The sequence below is a fragment of the Cupressus sempervirens genome, chromosome 7 (genome assembly GCF_028749045.1).
Source record: "Cupressus sempervirens isolate cs-2001-9-10 chromosome 7, ASM2874904v1, whole genome shotgun sequence".
In the NCBI taxonomy this organism is placed as follows: Eukaryota; Viridiplantae; Streptophyta; class Pinopsida; order Cupressales; family Cupressaceae; genus Cupressus; species Cupressus sempervirens.
Window position 1 is genome coordinate 153,643,596 of NC_143124.1, and position 22,407 is coordinate 153,666,002.

A 22,407-nucleotide genomic window follows, 5' to 3' on the forward strand; every position below is an offset into this window, starting at 1 on the left:
ACAACAGGAAGTTCAGTTTACTGTGAAAGACAAGAAGGTGTGTGACATATGGGAAGGGGAGTGAAGATGGAATGTAAGAGGTTTAACAGTCTAGAGAATGTTTAAACTCGAATTGAAATTAAATAATAAGAGCTCAATCAAAATCATAAGACATGAATTACATGAATCGTTTTTCTCCCATCACAAACATTGATATCAGAATCACTGTTTCGAAACGTCCTTTTTTCACTGTTGAATTTTAATCATATATTGAAGCTAAAATAGAGTAACAATACACTATTCATCTATACTAACAGAAAATCACACAAATAAATATAATATCTCACCAGAGTTCCCAAAGGGAGGTCCTTCCTCCAGCTGTCATAGTGAGCAGAGAATTGAAATGCAACTACTATAGCCTAATTAATTTACCGATTTAATACATTCATAGAACTAAGTTATTTAATAAAGTTCGAGTCTCTTCATATATATTATCTTATGAATACACATATATATGGGTTCGAAAACTATATTACTAAATTTTTTTATGGCCGCTGACTATTATACTAAACTCAGTTGAATTTCTTCGGCCACATGCGATGAACTTTTAACAACAAAAATAACTTGATAAAAGTTAGTCTAAGGTTCTTGTGGTAAGCCATAGTTTCAAAACAAATTCTAACAAACACTTCTAAGCCCTAACGCTGCTTCCCATGATCCTTTAGATTTGTACCTTGCAAGCTGGTTCCTTTATCATCCCTTCACCTGTAACACAGCACATAATTTAATATCATTTTCTGCACAACTATGATATTCTAAAAATTACTTTCTATCCTTAGAAACTTTACCAACTTTAATCTATTTGTTCTAATAAATAATGGTATAAAAGGATTAGGAAAGGTCTGGAAATGTTAAAATGACTATCAAGAAATAAGAAAATAAAGCATAAACTCACACCCATTACACAACATAAATGTAATGGAAGATTAGACTTTGGATTCAGTTGTTTTTTGTCTAAATGCGATGTATTCATATTTGATCAAATAAACTTTAGTCTGAGATTCTTTTTGGCTTAAACAAGATGTTTTCTATTTTTTATATTCTTATGTTTGCATGAAGGATTTTCATTTTCCCCAAGTCTCTCCATTTCCAATTTAAATAAGGATTCCTAGCTTGCCCATTTTCCTTGTGAATCATCCCAAAAGAAAGCTTCTTTACCATCACTTACATTATAGGTAATGTAAGATGACCACTATCCGACATAATATATTTTTTTAAAATCTCTTCAGAAGGGTGTGGTATTAAAAAAATGTTTAGAGGATTATTACAACTAAAACACTTTTTACTCGAGATCTTACTCAATTTTAAATTTGAATTATTACACATATCCCATACCAATTTAGACTCAAAGTTTTGTTTTGTATTCCAATAGTTTTAAATCTTAATCATCATTATATTTTGGACTATATCTAAAACTTTTTTTTATAAGTGTCTTTCCATGAAAGGAGAGTCGTTTTCCTTTTCATTATTCAATTTTATTTTCATTTATCTAGATTATATTGTACTGTAACTTTGTACATCTAGCTCCACAATAAAGTCAAAAGGTTAATCATTTTTGGGAAAGATAGTCAATATTAAATATTGAGAACAAATTCTTTTTGATAGTTTTTTTGTTAGTGTTTTTTATTAAGAAGATGAAAGGCATTGCAAGCCCTTCAAACCTCTTGGAGTAGAAAAATCCTTACAAAAGAACAACAAACAAAAGTTAAACTAAGGAATGAAGCTTCCAAAGCTTGAGTTCGAGGATTTTTGAAAGGAAATAAAAACCTTAAAATATTTTTAGAAGGATCCTAAACTGATGATTTTCCTAAGATCCTTAACCTAACAAGCTAGCAAAAACCACTATGTGTTCTCAACCAAAAACAACAACTAACCATCAAGCACTCTTTAAAATTGAAAACATGCCTTACTACTACTTCAAAGAAATCAGAGAAACCAATACCCATAAAGAAATAACACATCATTCAATAACAACATGAATAGAGACAACTCAAAAGGAGAAACGAACCTCTAATCATAAAAATATAGAGAGGAGAGACCATAAAATCTCAATTGCCTCAAAAAAAAGAAGTTGAAACCCCATTACACTAAACTTAAAAAATAAAGTGATTTAAACCCTCAAAACACTTTTGCACAAATGGGATCGCCACAAGCTTTTAAACAAGGAAGTAGAGAAACTCTTCTGAAAATACTAGCCCTTAAAATATTCTCAAACCCATGAAAACTTCCTTGCCCAACACTTATCCAACAAAAAAAAACTTGAGGTTTCAAACTAAAACACCACAGAATCAACAATAAAGTTGTTTCTATAGGAGCATAACACTACTTATCCTAGAGAAGGTAGAGCTCCTCTGTAGGAAAGAATTTTTGAAGGTTAGAAAAGAAGACATTAAAAGTCTTTAGTGCCCTTAGAGTATGATGCAAGAGCATCTTGGGTTTCCTTGCAATCCTGCACTTTTGGTCTTTTTACCAGTTGTTGTTGAGTTCTTAGTGGATGCTGAGCGGTCAGTTGATACTGAGTCATTCCTTTGATTGCAAAGTTTCTGTGGTTTCCAAGTGAACTCTTTGGATGCCAAGTCATTCTTAGTTGCTGTCGAGTTCCTTTGGTTGCCGATTGAATTCTTTTGGATGCCGAGCTCATGTAGGTGCCAAGTGCCAATTTTTTGAGAGTCTTCGTTTGCTGAGTTGACTGCGTCTGGTTCTAGTTTGGGCTGACTCTACTTGCATTTAATTTTTGTTAGGTAATTAATAGTTACAAAGAGTAGACTTGCGGCCTTTCTATGTTCTAGAATCTTTTGTAAGCCATTTTTGCAAGTATTTAAGGAAGTCTTAGGTTAAGTTTTAGAGGAGTTGGAGATAAGAGATGGAAGTTGGAGATCAAATTGTGAAAAGAAGATGTGTCTGGAAGTGTGAATTTGAAGATTTTCATTTGTATTGGCTGTAACCCATAAGGCCTTATAGCTAGGCATGTATCTTGAATATTTGATAAAATAATAAAGATATGTTGTTCTCTCTCCTTGGTGCTATATTTTGTTGTGTTTTCTATTGTGTTGACTGTTGCAGGTTGATTTGGATAGTTGGGTGTGCCCTAGGCTTTGGTTGTTCAAATTCTTACCTGTGTCAAGTGGTATCAGAGCTTGAGGTTCATCCTTCCTTGATTGGGTCATGTAGAACCCTAAGTGAATTTAGGTTGTTGGATGGAAGATTTACAAATTTGACCTATAACTTGTAGAGGGTTATGATCTTCCAAGAACCAGATTTGTAAAGATGGTTCATGGTAGAGGGAATAATGTTGATAACGCCATATTGGATCAATTGAGACAAATTGTAGCTAGATTAGATGCTATGGAGACAACCCAAAGGAGAGGATCACATCTTGATGATGTAAGTGATGGTGAAGCAGTAGTAGAAAACCCTAATCCAAAACATGAAGAAGATCAAGATGAAGAAAGATTGTTCAGAGTATTTTCTAGAGGTAATTCAAAGCTTGTTGTGGAACTTGTTCCTTATGATGGGAAATTGTACACCAACATTGTATTGGATTGGATCTTTGATATGTAGAAGTTCTTTGAGTATGAAAATACCCTTGATAGCGGAAAGGTGAAGATTGCAATCACTAGGTTGAAAGTTCATGAATCACTATATTGGGAGCACTTGCAAATTGATAGACAAAGGAGAGGAAAGGAGAAGATCATAACATGGCCAAAGATGATGAACACCATAAAGAACAAATTCTTTCCTACTGATTACCAAGTTAAGTTGTTGCGAAAGATGCAAAATTTGAAACAAAAAGACATGACTGTGAAAGAATATACCAAATAATTCTATAGATTGGACAACAGATTTGGACATGTGGATGATGATGTTGAGAAAATTGCAAGGTACATTAATGGATTGAGATTTGGAATTCAAGATGAAATAAGTTTTGTGAAGTTGGAAAGTGTAGAAGAAGCATATCAATATGCCTTGAAAGCTAAGGAGATCTTGATATAGAAGCATGAACAAAGACAAAGAGGTAGAGGTGGTAGATTCTAGAGAGGCAGAGATAGATCTTATGGTGAAGGTGGTAGATCTAAATTTTTTGTGCAGGATAAAGGTAAATCTGAATGGAAGAATGATGACATAAGCAAACCAAGTGGAAAGGAAGTGATTCTTACCAAGGAGGTACTAGTTCTTACCGATTAAGAGGTAATTCTTATTCTAGAGGTGGATTTCATGGTAATTGTTTCAAATGTGGTAAGGAGGGACAATTATATTTTGAATTTAGATCCTCTGAAAGCAGGTAAGGTAACATAAATACTGTGATTGAAGGAGAAGATGAGGGTTTACCAAGTGGACCTAAGGTTGGTGCACATCTGATGGTGAGAACAACCTTATGTAATAAGGGTAGTGATGCAGACCTATTTAAAGGAGAAGTCTTTTCAAGACAAGATGTAAGATAGCTAGAAAATGTTGCAAAATGATCATTGACAATGGAAGTTCTACAAATCTAACATCAGAAGAGCTGGTTACAAAGTTGCTATTGTAGAGGCTAAAGTATCCTAAACCCTATCATGTTTCATAGATCAAATATGAACATAAAATATTGGTAAGTGAGCAATGCCTTGTGAAGTTCAAGATTGGACACTACTTTGATGAAGTTTCATGTGATATTATGCCCATGGATTGTTGTCATATTTTATGGGTAGACCTTGGCAATATGATAGATATGCTATCCATAATGGAAGATTGAATCAATATACTCTTTGGGTAAATTGGAAGAAACAAACATTGTTGCCTTTGAATGAAAGTCCAGATGAGGTTAGTTGTATTTCAATAAAAATTTGTATGGTTAATGGTAGTAATGACTGAGTGATAGTAGATACTGATAGCTGAGTATTGGTAGAAATTATAGAATTGTTAAATGATATAAAGGCATTATTGCTGATGATATTCCTGATGGTTTACCTCTAGTAAGAGGCATAAGCCATTGTATGGATCTAATTCTTGGAGCTAGTTTTCCAAACAAAGCACTATATAGATTGGCACCTATAGAGAATGAAGAACTTAACAGACAAGTGCATGAGTTGTTGCAGAAAGGTTTGATTAGAGAAAGCTTGAGTCCATGTGTTGTATCTACTGTATTAGCACCTTAAAAAATGGAGAATGGAGAATGTGTACTGATTCTAGAGCTATTAACAAGATAATAGTAAAATATAGGTTTCCTATGCCAAGGATGGATGACATAATGGATTGTTTGAGTGGAGCAAAGTATTTTACCAAGATTGATTTGAAGAGTGGCTATCATTAGATCAGAATTAGAGAAGGTGATGAATGGAAGACTTCTTTCAAGACAAAAGATGGTTTATATGAATGTTTGGTTATGCCTTTTGGTATGACTAATGAACCTAGTACATTCATGATGTTAATGAATGAAGTTCTGAAAAGATTTTTGGATAAGTTTGTGATTTTTTATTTGGATGATATTTTGATATTTAGTAAAACTAAGGAAGAACATCTTGGGCATATTAGATAAGTATTGTAGAGGTTGAAAGAGGAAAAGTTGCTGATTAATCTGAAAAAGTGTTCTTTTATGCAAGAGGAGATTGTGTATTTGGGATTTGTGATTTTAGCTGATGGTTTAAAGATGGATCTTGAGAAGGTTAAAGCAAGTTTGGAATGGCCTACACCTAAGAATGTGGGTGAGATAAGATCATTTCATGGTTTGGCTAGTTTTTACAAAAATTTTATAAAGAATTTTAGTGTTGTTTTTAATGCTATGACTGAGACAATGAGGGGAGATAAAAAGGAATTCAAGTGGACACATGGAGCTGATAAGAGTTTTGAGACTTTGGAAAAAAAAGTTGCTGAATTACCTATATTGGCTTTGCCTAATTTCAACAAATTATTTCAAGTTGAATGTAATGCAAGTGGTAATGCAATAGGAGCTATATTAAGTCAAGAAGGTAAACTTATTGCTTTCTTTAGTGAAAAATTGAATGATGCTAAAAGGAAGTATTATGTGTATGATCAAAAAATTTATGCCATTGTTCAAGCATTGAAGAAGTGGAGACACTATTTGATTCCTAAGGAATTTGTGTTGTATACTGATCATAAAGCTTCACAATACTTGGGAAGTCAACATAAATTGAATCAAAGACATATGAAGTGGGTTGAGTACTTGCACAATTTTACATTCGTGATCAAGCATATGAGTGGAGTTACTAACAGAGTTACTAATTCATTGAGTAGAAGACGTTCTTTTTTGACTAAAATGTAGCTTGAAGTTCTTGGTTTTGATGAAATGAAAGAGTTCTATGATGCTGATCTTAATTTTTTTGAGGCGCAAAGAGAGTGCAGAGAACCAAATCTAACAAATCACATAAGTAAGTATGTTGAGTATTTCATTCACAAAGGTATGTTGTTCAAATGCATTTAGTTGTGTATTCTTAGAAGTTCTATGAGGTTGAATTTGATTAAGGAAAAGCATAGTGGTGGATTGGCTAGACATTTTGGAATTGACAAGACATTGAGTTTGCTAAAAGAGAAGTATTATCGGCCACAAATGTATAAGGATGTTCAAAAATTTGTAAAGAGTTGTGGATTTTGTCAAGTTGCAAAAGGAGTGAGTCAAAATACTTGTTTGTATACACCTATTATTGTTCCCAAGAAACCTTGGAGTGACATCACTATGGATTTTGTTCTTGGATTACCTAAGATAATTAAGGGGTATGATTTCATATTTGTTGTGGTGGATAGATTTTCTAAAATGGCTCATTTCATACCATGTAAGAAGACATCATATGCCAAGAATGTTGTTGAACTTTTCTTTAAAGAGATTGTGAGATTGGATTACCAAGAAGTATCATTTGTGATAGAGATAGTAAGTTTGTTGGTTTTTTTTGGAAGACTTTGTGGAAGAAGATGGGTACTGAATTGAAATTTAGTTCTACATTCCATCCACAGGCCAATGGATAGATAGAGGTTGTGAATAGAAAATTAGGTAATTTTTTGAGATGTTTGGTTGGGAATAAGCCAAGTAATTGGAAAATGGTATTGATACAAGCTGAGTTTGCATATAATAAATATATTAATAGGAGTACAGGGAAGATAGCTTTTGAGATTGTTACTAGAATGCACCCTAGAAGAGTATTAGATTTGAGGGATGTTGGTGAAGACAAGAGAAGTGTTGTAGGGGAAGCATTTGTTAATTTCATGGAGTCATTTCATAAGGAAGTGAAGTTGAGGTTGGAGAAAAGTAATTAGAAGTATAAGGAGAATGGTGATAAGTCTAGAAGATATCATGATTTTGAAGTTGGTGATGAGGTAATGTTTCTTTTGAAGAAGGGAAGATTTGGAACATATAATAAGCTAAAGATGAAGAATTTTGGACCTTGTAAGATCTTAACGAAATTTGATAGTGGTAATGCATATGAAGTTGAGTTACTTGATGACATGGATATATCTCTTATATTCATTTTTGTTGATTTATACAAGTATTAGGAGTCAGATGATGAAGTTGCTATACCTGATGATTATCCTAAGAAGTAGATTGAAGAAATTGAACATATATTGGATCAAAGAGTTGGTAAGAGTACAAGAGGAAAAGATTATGATGAGTATTTAGTGAACTAGAATAATAGACCTATTTAAAGATGCTACATGGATTTCTCAATCTGATTTGGATTCAGCTCAGGTTGTGACACTTGCATGATTCAGAAGAATCATTTTCTCCAACCCTGGTTATCTGATGCAAGAGCATCCTGGGTTTCCTTGTAATCCTACACTTTTGATCTTTTTGATAGTGGCTACCAAGTTCTTAGTGGATGTTGAGTGTTTAGTTAATGTTGAGTCATTCCTTTGATTACCAATTGCCAAATTCTTGTGGTTTTTGAGTGAACTCTTTGGATGTTGAGTCATTCTTAGTTACTACTGAGTTCCTTTGGTTGCTGAGTGAATTCCTTTGGATGCTGAGCTTGTGTGGGTGCTGAGTGCCATTTTCCTAAGAGTCTCTATTTGCTGAGTTGACTATGAATAGTTCTAGTTTGGGCCAACTCTACTTACGTTTAATTTTTGTTAGGTAATTAATATTTGCAAAGATCCAACTTGTGGCATTTCTATGTTCTAGAATCTTTTGTAAGTTGTTTTGGCAAGTATTTAAGGAAGTCTAAGGTTAAGTTTTAGAGGAGTTGGGGATAATTGATAGAAGTTGGAGATCAAATTGCAAAAAGAAGATATGTGTTTGGAAGTACGAATTTGAAGATTGTCATTTGTATTGGTTTTAACCAAGAAGGCCTTACAATTGGGCATGTATGTTGAATATTTAACAAAATAATAAATATTTCTTGTTCTCTCTCCTTGGTGCTATATTTTGTTGTTTTTTCTACTATATTGACTCTTGTAGGTTGATCTGGACAATTGGCTGTGCCCTAGGCCTTGGTTATTCACATTCTTACCTATGTCAGAGTAATCTCCAAATTGGACCCAAAAATTGCAAAAGAAGCAAGACAATACCAAAGGAAAAAGCCTCAAAAATAAAAAAGACCTAGCCTTGTAAGGAATGATAAGGTGCAAAGAAGCCACAAAGGGTATTGATAAAGTCTGATAAAAAATGTCTAGCAAATTATTCAATTCATGAAACAAAGTAAGACTTGAGGGCATCAAGCATACCTCCAACAAAAGGTAGCCAACCCTCCTTAGTAGGAGACACCGCATGGAAAGAGCCACGAAAAATTAATAACAACCATCATAAATGGAAGGGATCCTTCCATCATGAGCATATCTAGGTTTGGTCAATGTCAAAGTAGGTAGAATTCTTCTCAAATAAAAGATGAAAAACTCTGTCTCATATTGAAGGAATCTAACCTCAAGTATGGAAACCAAGAGAACTCACCATTAAAGAAGAGGCATCCATAGAGAGAAAATATATATTTATATGGATTCAAGAAAAACAAACCACATCCAATAACACTAGTGAAAAAAACTCTACAACCACAAGGGAAAAATGTCTACCAACTTGCATTCTCACCTCTACCCAAGGATTCTCACACAAGGGAGTAATTTCTTTAATCATAGAAGGCCACTCTAAAATAGGAAAAGGTAATAGGATTAGAGAAATGTATTCTTTGTAAACACCTAAAAAATTAAAGACACCTCCCATATGCAAACAAGATCACACAAATATAAGGGTAACATCTAGTAGTTGTTTAGGAGCACAAACCCTTCCCACAACACCTATGAAAACCTCCTTAAAAAACAAGTACTTGCAAGAGAGAAGAGACACAATTATAACATCATAATTTCCTAATTCCTCCAATATACCCCCTTCCAAACTCATAGAAGAGTAGTTTAAAATCCTAGCCCTAGTTGTAGAGCTACCACATGCTCCCATATCTTGTCTTTGTTGCTAGTGCTAAGAGAAGAATATTTATGATTTATAATTATTAATTTATTTTCCTAACCCATTAGTGTAACTATTAAGAATATTTATAAAATTTATAGCCTCATATAAGCATCCACATAATATGTGATAATCCACATATAGTTGGTGTGTGGTGGGGTCTATGTTACTAGTTTTCTTGATCAATTGAAAAAGTCCACCTTCCTTCATTTTTTGAATTGTTCTACCTAAGAATTCTTCCATAATGAAAAAAAGATAAGGAGAGAGTATTTCCCCTTCTTTCTCAAACCCCTCCAAAATTCCTATCCCAACACTTACTCAACAAAAGAAAAAACTTAAGGTTCCAAACTAGAACACCACAAAATCAACAACAAAGTTGTCATAGGAGCATAACACCTCTTATCCTTGAGAAGGCAGAGCACCTCTATAGGAAAAAAGTTTTTAAGGGATGGTTAGAAGCCATTAAAAGTATTTAGTGCCCCTAGAGTACTCTCCAAAATGGACCCAACAATTGCAAAAGCAGCTAGACACCACCAAAGGAAAAAGCCTCAAAACTAGAAAAGGCCAAGCCTTGCAAGGAAAGATAAGGCGAAAGTAACCCATAGAGAGTATTTACAAAGTCTCATAAAAAAAGGTATGGAAAATTATTCAATTCATAAAAAAAGTAAGACTTTAGGGCATCAAGGATACCTCCAACCAAAGGTAGCCAACCCTTCTCACCACCAGACACCACATGGAAAGAGCCACATAAAAAGAAAAATAATCATCACCAATGGAAAGGATACTTCCATCATGAGCCTAACCTATCGGGTCAATGTCAAAGGAGGTAGAACTCTTTTCAAATAAAAGATGAAAAACCCCATCTCATATTGAAAGAATCTAACCTCAAGTATGGAAAGAAAGAGAACCCACCATTAAAGAAGAGGCATCCAAAGAGAGAAAATATAAATTTATATGGATTCAAGATTAACCAACCACATCTTACCACACTAGAAAAAAAAACTCTACAACCACAAGGAAAAAAAGTCTATCAACCTACATTCTCACATATGCCCAGAGATTCTCACACAAGGGAGTAGTTTCTTTAATCATAGAAGGCCACTCTAGAATAGGACAAGGTTAGAAGATGAGAGAAATGTATTTCTTTAGAAACACCTACATACAAAAAGACACCTGCCATATTGAAGACAAGATCACACAAAAATAAGGGTAACATTTAGTAGTTGTCTAGGAGCACAAACCCTTCCTACAAAACCTATGAAACCCCTTTTCAAAAAAATAGACTTGCAAGAGAGAACAAACACAATTCTACCATCATCGTTTTTTGATTCCTCCTCTACATCCCTACAAAACTCACAAAAGAGTAGTTTGAAACCCTAGCCCTAGTTGTAGACCTGCCACATGCTCCCATATCTTGCCTTTTTTGTTAGTGTTAAGAAAAGAATATTTATGATTTAGAATTATTAATTTCTTTTCCTAACTCATTCATGTAACTATTAAGAACATTTTAAAAATTTATAGCCTCGTATAAACTTCCATATAATATTGATAATCCACATAGAGCTAGTGTATTGTGGAGTCTATGTTAATAGTTTTGTTGATCAATTGAAAAAGTCCACCTTCCTTCATTTTAAAAAAATTTCTAACTAAAAATTCTTTTATAATGATGAAAAGAAAAGGTGAGAATGTTTAAACCCCTTCTATGATACTTTAAGGTTAGCTAGAAAAGCATTCAAGAAAGATGTTGATAAGACTAAGAATTTAGGGGCAGAGATGAATTGAAAAATAAAGTTTATCAATTGTGTAAATAACATAAAACATAATTTAAAATATATAATCAAAACAAAAACAATACACAATATTTATTATAGTGCACTGCAATTTCGAGGTGTATCTACATTGTAATAAATTCTTTAAAGGAAGATTATTGTGAAGTCAAATACTAGTATGATCATTAGACTTCACATTCCAAACATATAAAACTCCCCTTTATTTGAAGTCAATGATGGCATTGAAGTCATCTCTTCAATGCAGATGAGGTTAATTAACAGTCCTAAAAATTGTGTCAATTTTTGAAAGCAAACTAGCATCTTATCTATATTTTGTATTATAAGATGAACTGTAGTTTATAGTTTATGATTTTGACCATGCCACTTTACTAATTTTGGCTCCTATTGATTAGTGTGAAAGTAACCTACCTTGCATCCCAAGCTAATGGAAAGCCCCCATAGACAGTACAGAAAATGATATTGCATTACATAATTTCGTGCCTTTGAGCTGATTTTCAGCCATAAAATTATTGTCTTTAGTTCTAAAACAAATTTTCCCCCTCTTACTAGATGTTTTACCATCAATGTGATATCATTATTTCTGCATTAGTGATCACAAGGCATAGATTAGGAGGCCATAGATTGTTATTTCCTCGGCCAAGGCTTCCTACACATTTTCTATTCCAAGATTTTATTAATCAATAATTATCTTTCTCTATTGATAGCCTCCATATTAATTGTATCGTAAATACTTATTGATGTTTTCTTTAGTAATTTCTCCCCACGCATCATTCACCAGGCAAGTTTTACTTAAATAGACAATAGTTCTATCTATATTATCTAACTGCTTCGGAATTACTCTGATGAGTCTTGTCTTGGGGGAGTGGGGCAGATCCTTCTATTCTAGAGCACTAATTACCTCTCAGTCCTCAATGTTATTATTATTTTAAATGTCATCTGACATTATTGTTCTCTATTCTGAAGAGATATCATCATCTGATTTTGGCGTTCTTCCACCATGGTCGGTGTTCTTTTGGCACAAATGAACAATTGGGCTATACTGATTTACTGACAGAAATGTTTCCTTGTCCTGGGGTTTGATCTACATAGTTTAATCCTATATTTAGGTCTTCCATAACAAAAACTGTTTGGGATTCATTGAATCTAATAATAACTTCAGGAGTTAGAATATTTTCTTTACAGGCAGGATCCAACTTAGCTCCAATCTCACCTAATTCGGAGTTCCAACAAAACACTAGTTTGATGTTACATGTTACATTTCCAATTTTCAGATTAATAGATTTCCATGAATTTACAGAGATGTCCATAGGGACAGCGTACAAATTTAGGCAGTTTAACCCATCTAGCAATTTCCAAATCATCCATAGAATCAGAATTAAAATTAGGACACGAGTTTATAAATAAGAATTAATCAATTTTTTAACCAATGTGCAAGCTCTTTTCTAATACACTCAAATCCTAATCATTGAACAAACAATCCAAGATCCTTACAGTACATCTGCATGCCTTCGGTATTCTGATTATTAATAACACACTCCGTAGTATCTAGGGTTTGGGGACGTGCATCTTGCTTAAGAAAAGGGTTAGGGTTTGAAGTGAGTGAATGAGATATAGGATAAAAGTTAGGGTTTCTTTGCGTATTGTTGAAATTGGTATGAAACCTCGGACGATTCCGATGTCTAGGGATGCGGAATCATAATTCCTAGGGTTGCTTTGGCATGCCATCATATTTTCAGGAGTATTGTGATTTGTGATTTCTGTTAGGCTTTCCATCATTGCTTTCCTTATCATTTGGGCACGCTTGGACAAGTTGTGGTGATAATAGCCATCCCTGCTAATTACTTGAGTAAAAACGTTGTACATGTATCAGAATCTGGATGCAATGCATCTGCGCCATTGATATGACCATCATGGATTTTAAGGCATACAAAAAAGAAATAAGTCCATGTATCCCAAATACTTTATAAAGTTTGGTCAGTAACCAATATTAATTTTTAATTTACCAAACATGTCTAATCAAATAAACAAAATCAATGGGTTTTCTTGTTCTTATAGTCAGCGCAGCTAATTATAAAACTGTTCAATATGCAGTAACAGGAAACAATTTACTCTTCTTACACGTGCGAACGACACGGCTGTTTTACAGAGTGGACAACTTTTCCTCCTCTCGAACCACTGACGAAGACAATCAGTGTGAAAAATATGGTTTTGATGACAAGAAGTTCGGTAGACATCTTCTCCCACCACGAATCGGATCATACAAATTACACAGTGAGGAACTTCTTTCATATGAGGAGCACATATTTTGACACTTTCCAGCCTCCCTATCAACTCTCTGGCTTCCCTCTTCATTTTCTCAGAAACCAATTGCGATTGGAAATTACTTTCCTCCATTATTAAAAGAGAATCTATTCTACGAATGGCTTCTTCGCTAATTTGTAGTCTTCTCCTCAGATCTGCAATTCTCCTGCGCAGATCCTCTTGCTCTATTCTTTTGAGGCGTTGCATTTCGTCTACTCTCTTCTGTGTCATGGCTTCCCATTTTTCTCTCCGCATTGAAATTTGTCGAGCTCGCTGGAGTTCTCCTCTTCTTTCACGATAGTTTCCTACCCTCCGAGCCATGTTTGTGACTTGGACAGGAAAGACCACTTCGCCAAGTGAGAAACCTTGTTATTATATTTGCATCTCCCATAAAACCCTAAACTTTATATACATCGGTCAAAGTGTTGAATAGTCCCGTTAAAGTTTACGTTACTTTTCCGAAACATAAAAGCTACTTTCTTTTAAAAAATAATATAAAATCAAACTATATTAATCATATTTTTTATAATATTAATGCTTAATTGTGAAACAAACAATAAATGTTTAATCATATTATATTATATATTTTCTAATACATACATTACGTTATATTGATATAATTTTAGTTTAACTCTAATTAAACATATAATATGAATAATTTATAAATTATGACTTTATTAAACAATTATATATAACATTAATGACCTTCTTTTCAAATTAAATTATTGATAATACAATAGTAAAGATGCAATAAATGTATTTAAGAAATGTTGACAAATACTTACATACTCTTCTCTTAATTATTATAACTGTTAATAAATCTCAAATCAATTATAAATTTTCATACATTCCTCTTATCTTGTGAGAATTTGATACCTGGTAATTTTAGATGAGAAATGAATTAGTTGGTGACTCGAGCACTCTGGAGAACGAATTTGATAATAAGCATTTATATTCTTCATCCTTCATTGACAGTTTATATGGTTCTGAAAGGTTACAAAGTGTTGGTAGCGTTTCAGAATTGACAGTAAGTTTTTTTTTTATTAAAAGAAGTCCTTGTACAAAGTCAAAGGAGAATTAGGTGTTATCGATCAGTGTTTATTCAGGGTATAATTAGAAGTTATGGTTTTACTCAAATGAAAAGATTTTTAAAAATCTATTAGATAAATTCATAAAGCAAATTTCTTGTATCTCTACTACTTGATACATTATTAATATCAAGAATATATGGAAGTAAATTTTATTTTTTGTTTCTTTATTTTTTAAGTTCTTTGTTTTTATAATGTTTTCCTTCTAGCATATTATTATGTTCTTTATCTTTTTAGTTCTTTGTTTTTATAATGTTTTCCTTTTATCATATTATTTTCTTAAATCTATTGTCAATATTACATGCTTTTAGGTTATAACCTTTCAATTGTTATAGAGCAGGTTGCATATTTTTTATTGTTCAAATAGAAATGTAAGATAAGCAATTTCTTTTAAATGAATAATGAAAAGATTAATTATTTGATTTTCTATTATTTAACTGTGATTAGCAGAAAATCAAGATGAATCCCTTTGAATTATCCTAAAAAATTCTGAAAGCTTGTTGAAATGGGATACATAGAATTTGCTGATCAAACATTATTGAATGCAATTATAACACAAGAACAGATTCAACTGAAAGAGGAACAACATAACCCTGTTCTTCATTCTCTCTGCATTAAATGTTTTAATTTGCCCTGCATTGCTAATATGACAAAATTAAATGATTCTTGACAGGCTCTACAAATTGCATATCAAGTTAGAGATAAGATAAGACTTCACAGGCATTTTTAAGACAATTGGAAAATTTAGGGATGGAGGAAACTATGTCCATTCATAAATTATGATAGAACAAAATTCAGTGGTTAATGTAGAACGACGACCACCTCATGCATCTCGGACATGGTATGCTCTGCGAACAAAATTCATAAAACAATTGGAATGATGTTGAACATCAGACGTCACAAATAAACAACAGAAGTTTGTCTATCATTTTTACGGAATGGGGACCCGATAACTTCTCTACACAACCCCAAAAGACCTCGCCTTCATGACGGGTGTCATTCACATGGAAGAAGCCCCCAATAAGATGTCCTCCGATGAGACATCATTCGGGGACGTCCTCACAGCTGTAGGAGTTCTTCTGGGTATCAAAGTAGACAAGGAAAATGTTAATAAAATACATCTTGCAGGTATGAAGCTGCCATCCACAACCTTTACCAAAACCATCCTCTTAGCCAGATGCCTCAAATCTTGCTCTTCCCAGAGTCAATGAAGACAAGCTTTTGTAAAAGTTATCGACTTACGAGTGGATTAAGTTTCATAAGGCTTAGTGGTGCTCTGACTGTTAAGAGATCAATCGGAGTTATGTTTTAATGGCATCACAGACTGCATTTGTTAACATACTCAGGATGAGGAAATTATCAAGTGACGAAAAAGAAATACAAATTCCAATGTGAGGAAAAAACAAATATCCTTGTCTTGGTTCGTGACTTGTTTGACTTCTTTGATAGAATGATCCCTAAATTTTCCAACTGTCTTAAAAATGCCTGTAAAGTCTTATACACCGTGTATAGTAAAATGATCACCGTCTATGATACAATTTAGTGACGCCGTCTATAATACAATGATCGCATTATTTGAATAGGTGGCTTTGTTGTTAAAAACCTCAACAGATCTAAGAAAGGAAAGAAAATTTGGTAGTGTGGAATTTGTGATATCGAAGAGCACAATACATTCAAGATGTACTCATGTATATGGATTTCAATACTTTTATGGTTGTATTTTAATAGTGGTTTTCTAAATAATATATGGTGATGGATGGTTTTGAAGTCTGGATTTTTCTTTGAATGAAAGTGTATCTTGTGTCACATGTTTTCGATATGGTGTCTATTCCCTTGCATGCTAATTCAAAGTGTTTATTTGTTTCATATCAATAATGGGCTATGTGAAAATTTTGATATCTATATATTTTGGTTGCAAGTTTCATTACATAGTGGAATGGGAAGAGGTAAGAGAAATTGTAGGACAATAATAGGTATCCTTTAGTTTCCTTCCCTTAGCTATTGTTGTTTGAAATGTCATAAATCTTCTTTTTCTAGATTCTCTAGAGAATAACAGAAGAAAAGATAAGCCAAACGACATTGCAAATGATGACTCTCTTTAAAATCCTTCAAGATAAGATATTTTCCAAACTAAAAATTTGACTAAAAGTTAGACCAAGTAAACCTCATATGTCTCTTGCAGAGATATAGTCAAAGAAAACATGATTTAAAAAATTGAATCTACTACAAACATAATAGATGTTAGGCTCTCCCCCACGTTACTTGAAGGACAAATTGTTTAGACAAAACTACCATAATAACACTAAAACTTTTGGTTTAACTAGGAGATGCAAAAGATTGAGAAGGTGTTTAGTCTAGTTAGAGTTGTCAAGGTTTAGAATCTATTTGGAATTCAAATACTCAATAATGTCCAACTATAAAAGGAAGAAGTCATACACATATTTTCTTTTAATCTAATAGATTGGAGAAGAATCCAACCATCTAAGGAGGGGGGAGTAAGAGTCCAAATTTTAAACCACTTTTGGAAAAGAAATACTACCATAGGTATCTTTTAGGATAGGATAGGTTCAGGGATACAAAACTTCTTTATCACATCACCTTGAGCAATGAGTCTTCCAACATATAAGATATCATTGAAATATTTGATGCCTTCTAGAGCCTATTTCTTGGCTAGAAATCCTTGTAATACTAGTAGAGGTTTATCACCATGCTTCAAATTCCACTTGATTGATTTATATCAATATAGATGATTTTTTCCCACTGCTCCATCTCCCTTAAATATGGTATTCACTAGCCTTAGAGTTTTCAAATATATTTGAAGATAAATTATCATTTTGTTGGACTAACCACCAACATTAACCTTCATGATTCGTTACATGGATTAACTGCCTCCTATGCTCTATAAGTATAGTGGTTGTATCAAGCATTGATAGGTTGATCCTTTTGTACAATGATAACCATATCTTATAACAAGTGGTATCAAATCTTGATCACAGGTTAGAATCTCCTTGGATAATGCTAAGGGAGGATTGTTGGATTAATTGCCAATATTTCCCTTTGGAATTCATGACATGTCTTAACCACCTCCTATGTTCTATAAGTCTAGTGGTTGTTTTGGGCATTCGTAGATCGATCTTTTGGTGCAACGAAAACAATAGCTTGTAACACCTTTAACTTTGGCACCATATTGAAGTGTTGGTAAGTCCATCAAACTCATACTAATCCCATTTTTAGTGTGACTTAGGAAGACACTAGCTAGATTGTATCTTACCAAAAAAGTCAAAGGCTTATTTCCATGAGATGCATTATCAATCTATTGAATGATAAGGACAATCCCTTGTATTCTTAAATCCTTCATCAAAATTTCTATATATATCTATTTCTTATGCACCATTTTTCGTAGAAAATGTTAGGATTAACCACAAACAAAAATAATAGTATCATCCAAATATAAACAATATCAAAAAATAATAAATTGCATAGATGAGATCACAAGACACAATGATTTAAAATGGTTCACCCAATCCCTACTTTACATCCACCAACAAAAAGTCTAATATTATTATCAAGTGATTACAATCTACAATCCCTTACAACTCAATACCATTGCAAGAACCTACAATATTGTCATACATAATTAAATCCCTAACCCTAAGTCATTTTATACAAGTTTTTTTGGCTTAAAAAATTAGGCCTAGAAGAAGTTATCTAATAGAAAAATAGAAGTAATCTTGGGGGTGTTGCACCAAACACCTGTAGAAATAATCTGGGGGAAAATTGCACCAAGTAAACCTTTGTGTATGATTACCCTTTACATAAAAATAATCTCCCACTTGGAGACTAGTCAGAGTCCACAATAATAACCTCCCATTCGAATGCTAATCATAGCATCACTAAACTTGTAGCTCCAACTAGAATATCAAACCACCCTAGACTTTGTTGTTCTTTTATTCTATTTAGTCTAGAAGACCAACCAAAGTCAAAGAAGAGCTTTGCTTCTCCCTTATTACTACCTTGGTAAATATATCTTGTGGATTATCATCTATATACATATCTTCTCCATCTTTAACTATCCATCATCCAAAATTGACCGAATAAAATCGTACCACAATTGTATGTGTTTTGTGTTTGAATGTAGAGAAGAGTTCTTGGCAAGATGAATGGTAGTTTGGCTATCTATGAAAAAATCATTATCCCTCTCTAGGTTTCCAAATTAGGCCATGAAGAATTGAAGCCATATCATCTCCATGGCTTCCTCTATGACAACAACATACTATTCCTCTGTAGTGGATAAAACATTCATGTTTTGTAACCTAGAAACCCATCTGTTGCCTCAACAATAGTAAATATATATCCTATAGTACTTTTCTCGGTATCAATATCCCCCAAAACAAAAACACTTATTGGATGTTCGTCTCAAATATCTAATAATCCATTTAACTTCATTTCAATGCTCAATCCCTAGATGACTCATCGATGCCCTTGTTCTAGTCAGAAAATGTGATCCTTGTCAAAGGTTTGGTAGTAAGTTAAAAAATTTTAGAGATACCTCTTTAAAGTTAGTAGAAGTACAAGCACCTTTTGAGTAGGGGAGAATGTAATTCATAGGGGAAATAGAAAATAAGTCTAGTACTGGTTATTCATGGATTCTAGTAGCAACTAACTACATCAAAAATGGGTAGAAGTCATTCCTACTAGAAAAGCTACTAGCAAAGTTGTGAATACTTTTTTGTTAAATAATATAATCACTAGTTTTGAATTTCATAAAAGGATTGTAACTAATAAAGCTATGTGCTTTAGGTCAAAAGATTTTATAAAATTTTGTGACAAGTATGGCATCACTAGATCAACTTCATCTCCATATCACCCATAGGGAAATGGGTAGGATGAATCTACAAACAAGAGGTTTTTGAATATTATCAAAAGAACAATAGATGATAACAAAAGGGCATGGAATTCCAAGTTATATCTGATAGTTTGGGTTGATAGAGTAATAGTTAAGAAAGCAATAGGTGTTTCAACTTTTAACTTGGTGTATGGAATTCAAGAAAGAATACTACAAAACAATTTGATTGGTCTATACACTTACATCCAATTGTATGACAAGGATATCATAGATGAAAGGATAGATGAATTGGTGAGATTAAATGAGCACAAGAGACAAGCCTCTACCAAGAATGGTAATTTTTAATTGCAGACAAAACATTTACATGACAAAAAAGTAGTTGCAAGAAAGTTTGAACCTGAAGATCTAATCCTAGTGCGGAATGCTAGAATGGAAGCAGGGGTAAACATGGAAAATTTGACCCTTTTTGGTTAGGCCCATATTTGATTCATGAGAAATGGTGAAAGGATTCCTATCTTGTTATAAAATTATCAAGAAACATTCTAGAATTGTCAATTCATGAACAATTCCTGAAGAAGTACTTCTATTGAAAGTATTTATTTTTCCATCAATAATAGTTAGGCTCTTGTATATTTATAAATCCTTGTATATATGAGTGTGTCTTCTCATTTTGTGTGTAAATTTTTGTCTAGTTGTTGTTAGCTTTGTGGTTTGCTTCCCCTAGAGTTTCTAAGCCCTCATATGAATAAGGATTATTCATCATCCCTAGATAGAGCCACTATTAGCCCCTATTTTTAGGTCTCATTGTTTCAAAATGGTTTCTTGAAGTATTTTTAATTTTTAATGGTCATATCCTTTGTCTAGGGTGGAAAATTTGAAATAAACCATAAGTACAAGCATGAAATATCTTGACAAAGATTAGTATTACACTAATTTTTCTTTGGTAGGCTTAATTCCTTGTTAGTTTTTAATTTGTGCAAAATGAGATTAATTCTTTTAAGCTATGTTTTTTCTTTGCATCCTATTTAACTCCTGTCATATATAAACGTAGTCATTTAACCCACATGATGAGTTATTCTTGATGACCATTGATTTACATTAAGATCTATGGCTCTCAGTTTCTCACAATTTGAAGTTGTTGTCTCTTTAAGAAATGTGACTATATGAACTTTTGATCCCTGCTTGGTGGGACCAAAGGAATAGTGTAATCAACAGTTTTAATCTCAACCCTTAGATCTTGCTAAGATCAACACTTTTTTCTTTGTCACTAAATGATGTTGGGCATGATTTAACAAATGTGACATGCCAAAATTCTAACATGTGGACTATTTGGGCCCATAAAAGACTCCCTAAAATGCTTTGTCATTATATTCTACCTATCATGTTGTGATTAGTTCCCATCTCTAACAAAGCCTCTTTTTTGTAACTTACTGATCATGGATCATATTGTAGATCAAGGGCTATCGTATCCTCACAAAATGAAAGTGTTTGATGTTTAATAAGAGTGATAATGAAAAGAATCACCGCATGTCCTAGTGAGGCCATTTTATTGAGCAGTATGAAGAAAGAGCACTTTTCTCAGCTATAGATTGCACTGAAGATATTTAGTGGTCGCCTTCTTACAAAAGAAACATGAAATGTTTTAAACCAAAGTGAGCATTAGACGTAATGAGACATGGAGTTGGTGGGCCCAATTTGTCTTACAAGTTTATAAAGGGATGATGTCAACATGAAGTACTAGGTGGCATGTTCTACTTTCCTCTTAGTTTTATGCATATAAACATTAAAATCTTTTTCTTAGTTGTCAGATTAAAGGGCAATCTATGCTTCCCATTATCTCACAAAATGAAGATGTTGGAGTAAAGTGAGAATGTGAGGAATCACCATGTGTTCCTATGGGGTGGTTTCTTAACATATGTGCATGCAAAAATCACAACCATCTAGTGTCTAAAGATCTATGGTGATCACATTCTCACAAAAGAAATATCTAATATGTTTAACCAAATGAAGAAAGCAACAAAGTGACAAGTGTCTTAGTGGGCCCATTTTCTAGAAAAGAAGTAACAAGAAAGCATAGCTCTTTTGGATCATCTAATGTAAGGTTGATCGAGGGTTATCATGATCTCACAAAATTTAAGCAAGTTGTTTAATCAAAGTGACAATGCAAGAAGTTGGCACATAAACCCCTAAACTGAATGGTGACATAACATCAAGTTTGAATCATAGCCATTAGATTTCTTACACACCAATGGCCAGTTTTCAAACTCTTCACATTACATGCAAAATTTAGTTGTTAGAGAATTAATGGTGTTTCAAGGAAACCCTGTGAAAATAAATTCGGCATAAAGTCTGTAGCTCATTGCAGGATCAACTATGAATCAGAATAGATTTGAAGCACTGTGAACAGAGCCTTGATTTCTCAGCCTTCATACTATGAATTATTGTGAATGAGCTTTCTTATTGTGATCAAAGGGTTGTGAGTAAGTGTCCTGACATTTTTTTTTGAATATTTTTTCTTTTTAAAATTGTCTGAATTGATAAGATGCCTCGAAAAAGGGACTTTTCTAGAAAAAAATGGACTATCAACATAGTAATGTTGATGATGATTCTTGGAACAATTTCTCACTTCCACAAAGAAAAATGCAAAGGGAAAAGAATTTGTCCCAAAGTGCCCTAGATTAAAAAATTGACGAGGGTTTCTATGAGAAAGGAAATTGGTCAAGAGATGCATAAACATCAAAGGGGGGTTTGGAGTTATTCAGGAAATAATTTTTACAAAGAAACTAGGATACATCACTAAGCAATGTCTGAGAATTTGACATTGGAAAGCTAGTCGTACTTGGTGTGTTCATGGAGGATGATCTCTTGATGATGTTGGAAAGGAGGTGTGACCCTATATTATGGGTTCTAAAAAACTATTGTAGAGATAATTTATATAGGGTGACATTTGAGGTAATTAGATAG